The following is a 6,000-nucleotide window of genomic DNA, read 5'->3' as shown; positions in this document are numbered from 1 at the left end:
GACGTCCGGATTTCTTTTGCCACCATTTCTTTCCTTTTTCTTTTTTGAACTGGTTTATTTTCCTTATCATTGATGTACATCATACAATTAAAGCCTCATCCTTCTGTCATTGCACCCCTGAGTGAGATTCGAAGAATCTCAAACTCCTCCTCTTTTGCTCACTCAGTGATCCAATCATTGAAACCTTACCCTGATACATTCCTGATATTGCTACTGCATTTACTTTAATTACTTTATTTTGATTACGGCCGGGTTGCTATGAAGGGAAGTTCCGAACATGACATTTTAACTTCATCATCTGTCCAATCAATGCTGCTAACGGGTTTTAATTCACTGTCTTCCCACCAATTGGGTCATGTGTTTTAATTGTGATACAATTTATTTTGCTCCAGCCACCATGCTTCTCTAATTCAACTGTATGTTTACCCAGATTCTGAACAATCTTGTCTTTACATTTTACAGCTTCACTGATTATTTTCCCTGCAGTTTTAGTTGGTAACTTCACCCAAACTTTCTCTGTGTTATCAATTGGTTTAATATCTTAATTTTTCCTGCATCTATTTTTATTAAATCTTTCCCTGCCATCAGATGCTCATTTCCTGATACTGAAAGTAATTCTCTTAATCTAACTTCTGGTCCAATATCTTTGTTCTCCAAAGCTCCTTCTTCAATTGTATTTAACATTCCAAACATCATTTTTTTTTTGCTGGTGACTTTTTGTGATCGTCGGGCACTAGGACCCTGCGGAGCTAAGCAGTGTCAATTTCATAGCTCAGTTTCAAAGTAATTGCCTGCACACAGCTCTGGCTGCTGCCGAGTAGAAACTTCTTTATCTGTTTATTCTGAGACCAATTTAGTTCTGAACATACTGATTTACTACCTCATAATACTTATCACATTTCCACCTGCCGTTTATAACTTCCAATTGATGTGAAACTCAGTTTTGCAAAATGCAACATTTAAAAAAATACAAACACCAAAGGAAATTCACAAATCCTTATTAAACATACACACTCTCATCCATCCACTCAGATCTTGGATCTCTACTCTGTAGGGTTTTAGGTACTCCTAAAAAAAATTGAGACCCCTCCGTTCTGAAATGTCTCTCTTATCCAGGAGTATTTTGTCTCTGTTAATCTTTTCCACTCGTTTCATTGCTTCAACTCTCTTGACTGTTTTCCAGGGCAAGAGAATTACCCTAATTGCCATTTTTCGGATTTCTAACTTTCTGTTCCTGGTTGTCCTTTTCAGGTCGACTCTGAAATTAAGGATAAGTACCCTTTCTGGGCCCTCTCCAAGGGTACTAAGGCACGACCTTCCTGTTTTAGTTAAGGGTCGATTGGTTATTGGTCTCTAAAGATTCTAGACGTCCTCTATTTCTCTAGGATGTTCCCTCACAATCTGCCTTACTGTAGGGATGATTTATTTTTTGGCCTCCTTTTACCAGTAATGGATGCACGATTTTTAGTGCTGTCACCAAGATGTCTTGCAGACTTTTTCTCAGGGTCAGCATCTTCTAGTCTGCTGATTTCACACCCAACCTGAGTTTTATGTCCCCTCGATCCACAGAATATCCTTACAAAGTCAATCACACATGGCCTTCCAGACTAAACTCGGCAGGTAAAGTCTGACTCACACATAGACCAGAAACATCGAATATTCTAGCCCCCATTCTGCTTAACTGGAAACTTCTATTATTTTAGCCTCGCTTTACCTAGAAACTTCTAATATTCGAGGCCTCCACGCTGGGTGCCATGAAGTAAAAAACTCACCACTATTCTTAGAATTCCCCCTATACCAAAAAGGGTCGACATTCTAAATGGTGAACAGGGATTCTCACTCCCCGACTCCGATGCAAGCTTCAGTGGGTGCTATTCAGGTCAAACTATATTTTCAAGTTATCCCCCAGTATAACCCATACCTTCACAGAAGAATTTTATCTACTTACCACTTAGTAGCATCGTTCCTGGGTCCCGCGTTGTTAAGTAAGTAAAGTAGACTTTGTAATAACCACTGTTACAAGTTAAAACTTTTAAGTTATTTTATTATTATATTTTTTCTTTTAAAAGATGCATTCACTGTCTTTACAGAAAAGTAAAAAGATCTTGCTTCTGGATTCTCCTGGTTGGTTGAAGGGACCTTCAAGTCCACCTTGACAATCAATCTTCTTTAGCTTTTGGTCTTCCTCAGATGGATTCACTGTTCTGCTTGGTTGCTATGCTCTATCTTTCCCAGGACCGAGATAACTCTGCTGGCTGCCCCCTTTCTTAGGGTTTATATATCTTTCTAACTGTTATTAAGTTTTTATGACTTTATTGTAAAGTAACTTTTATTTCACTTGGATTGTAAAAGGTACCTTTAATCTAATTTTTTCTGACACGACTAAGTATTCATTTTGAGCATGACCTCAGCTCATAGATCTCTGATTACATTGTTTCCTTTGTGATGTTCAAAAATGCTTTGATTTCAAAGTGGTGTGACTTTTGATTGCTGTCATTTCTATAGTTTTATTATTGTCAAATTGTGTCCCCAGCTCATAATTTTGACTTTGATTTGGGTCTAATTTGTGTTCTCGTAGACAGGTTGTCTCCAGCTTTCTTTAATTTATCTGATGTCAGCAGAACTTCACACCTATACATTTGTCACCTAATTCAACTGAGAACCTCATCCATTCTTTTCCAGCTGCTTATAGCTAACTTCAAGAAGGTGCGAAACATTGCTTTTAGCTGTATACTAAAATTCACTCGATTGTGACTTGAAAGACCTGCCTGCTGTGTTTGCTAAGCCTGCTTGACAAAGGCTATCTGCATTTCACAGTCCTCTCCTGCAGCTGCTGTTAACCCTTCGTGGGATTTTTCCCTACATTCTCTCATGCACTCTTAGATCAGACTTCCATGTTTCAAATGACATATCTTTCCATATTTTCAATTACAAACCATTGAAAGTCAGTGGGAAGCAGGAATTCTCTGAACTAGGATTTCTTCTTTTGTTGCTGAGTAATTGTCCTGATTCCACAAACATCCTTGTCCGTAAACTCATTACCTGGCCTCGTAATCTCCTCCAAAAACATTCCGTTGTTGTGTGTCATTCCTGTCACGCTGTGTTCTGCACATCCCACTGGCTCATTGCAGGCAGAGGGATGTGGGAAATCCTGACTGAGGCATTAATGCCTTCTGTGGTGGTCACTGACACCTCTGGTCCCAGTTTAGCCCATTACCGTTAACCCCCACTTATCCCCATCACCTTTAACCCCATTTAGCCCCATCACCTTTTCGGCTCGAACCTTTGAAAAACTGAATAACTTGGTAAAAATACAATGTGGGGTAAAAGAGGGAGACACAAAATCATTTGAATTATTTGATTTAATATTTTCAATTGTGATTGTCATACACTTCAGTTAATGCTTCATGTGTGTCTCTGTCTCAGAGTGTGACCCACAGATGTAGAAAACTGTTCCCATCACATTACACAGCAGTCGGCTTGGTAAAAGGTGTGAACTCTACTGTTTGACTTGAGAATTTTATTCAGCACAAGCCTGGACAGACAGAGGCTCTTAAGCTCAACCACAAACATTTTTATTAACTAAAGACATTCTTAATGTCTAATACAAAAGCTTTAAACAAGTGTAATGAGAGTCCATGGCTCTCGAGACAATGACAAAGCCTCCACAGGCAAAACCCCATGTATCTGCCGAAATCTCCACCCAAACTCCCTCAGGGTTTAGTTGCTACCCTTGAACTGTCCTTAAACCTCGGCTCCACTACCCCTCAGATCTGGCAGATGCTCACAACTCCCCCACAGCTGGCCCTCCCGGTGTCAGCTGTGGGTCCATGGGTCAGGGTGACCCTTCCTGACTCTCCCTGGTGGCTGCAGTGCCAGACTCTACTCTCTTGGCCTTTTTAAAATCACAGCGCTTTGTCAAAAATATCAATGCATATTTCCTGGAGCCATCCAATTGGACGGGCTTTGCTCAGCACCTATTAATCTCTTTGGCCTGATTCTTGCCTTGGTCCAGTCAAAGCCAATCATCGCGATGGCGTTCCCATGCCCAAAACAATGGACCCCATTCAGGTGTGACGACTCTTGCCCCGACATTGGTTTGGATGTGATAAAGTCCATTTCTCCTTCGCTGTGGTTGATGTTTGTTTGTATAAAGTCTGTTGCCTGCGGCCATCTCCTCTGATGGTCTCCCAGTCTTTTCAACTGGATTGTCTGGGGGTGACCCTTGTGTCTTTGCGATGGTGATGTTCCAGTGTCCCGGTTTCAGTACCGACACGTTTGAAGATTAACCCCTTCCAGCACAGTTGGGATTTGGCCTGTTTGTTTGCCATGTGTATGTCCATGAGGATTTGGGGGTTCTACGTTTAATAAAAGTCCAGTTCGAGGAGAGTCCCATCCTACATCTCCCCCGCTTTAGTATCTCGAATATTAGAGACACATAACCCGATATCAAGCCCTCTCCTGGATTTTGGTAATTGTGTTCCCCAGCAAACCCCTTCTTCACCATTTACCCAGGTTTTGCCATTTGCTTTTAGCTTCAGCTACAAGACAAAGCTGTATAATATCATAACTGGGGAATGAGGACTAACATGTGAAGCAAGTCTGACCCCAGAGAGTATTTGAATGCTGAGGCCAGGGAGCCAGCAGTTTGGGGATGTTATTATTCTGCTTCCTTCTGTGTCTCTGTGTTCCACAATGTTTCTGGGGTAAAGATCATGGAACGTAGAACATAGAATTTACAGTGCAGAAGGAGGCCATTCGGCCCATCGAGTCTGCACCGGCTCTTGGAAAGAGCACCCACCCAAGTCCACACCTCCACCCTATCCCCATAACCCAGTAACCCCGCCCAACACTAAGGGCAATTTTGGACACTAAGCGCAATTTATCACGGCCAATCCACCTAACCTGTACATCTTTGGACTGTGGGAGGAAACCGGAGCACCCGGAGGAAACCCACGCACACACGGGGAGAACGTGCAGACTCCGCACAGACAGTGACCCAAGCCGGGAATCGAACCTGGGACCCTGAGCTGTGAAGCAACTGTGCTGACCACCGTGCTACCGTGGTTTATTAATTTTGTGAGGCGCTTGGGAGGTGGTGGACTATCAGATGCAAAGTGAGTTCTTTGTAATTTTGGAGATTCACTGATGTGTGATCAATTATCCTCACTTCTGTGATCTCGAATTCTAGCGGGCGTTTAAAACAGAAAGTCGGGTTCGGGTATGATTGTTTAGTCGATACTCGCTCGCACTGGGGTAAGACAATGTGTCACATTGCCCTCATGCACCAGTTGGGATGGGACATGGGACATGGACATACCCGGGGGGGTGGAGGGGAGGGTGGGGACAGGGAGTACCCCGGGGGGGGAGGGGGTGAGGAAATACCCGGGTGGGGGTGGGGTAGGGGACAGGGTATACCCCGGGGGAGGGGGAGGGGACAGGGCGTACACGGGGGGGGGGGCAGGGAGTACATGGGGGGGAGGGGGGGTTGGGGGGGGGGATACCCGGGCGTGGTTGGGGTAGGGGACAGGGTATACCCCGGGGGGAGAGGGGGAGGGGGGAGGGGACAGGGCGTACACGGGGGGGGGAATACCCGGGCGGGGTTGGGGTAGGGGACAGGGTATACCCCGGAGGAGGGGGAAAGGGGGGGAGGGGGCAGGGAGTACACGGGGGGGGGGAGGTGGGTTGGGGGGGGAAATACCTGGGCGGGGGTGGGGCAGGGGACAGGGTATACCCCGGGTGGGGAGGGGGAGGGGACAGGGCATACACGGGGGGGGGGGGGGTGGGGGGAGGGGGGGGCAGGGAATACCCCGGGGGGGGAGGGAGGGAGGGGGCAGGGAGTACATGGGGGAGGGGGTTTGGGGGGGGAATACCCGGGCAGGGGTGAGAGAGGGGACAGGGTATACCCGGGGTGGGGGGGTGTTGGGGACAGGCAATACCCGGGTTGGGGGGGGTGGACAGGGAGTACTGGGGGGGGGAATACTGAGGGGGGGGGAGTAC

Source organism: Scyliorhinus torazame, chromosome 1 (assembly GCF_047496885.1).
Source record: "Scyliorhinus torazame isolate Kashiwa2021f chromosome 1, sScyTor2.1, whole genome shotgun sequence".
NCBI lineage: Eukaryota > Metazoa > Chordata > Chondrichthyes > Carcharhiniformes > Scyliorhinidae > Scyliorhinus > Scyliorhinus torazame.
The sequence above is the reverse complement of the archived record's forward strand: the minus strand, read 5'-3'. Positions refer to the sequence as shown.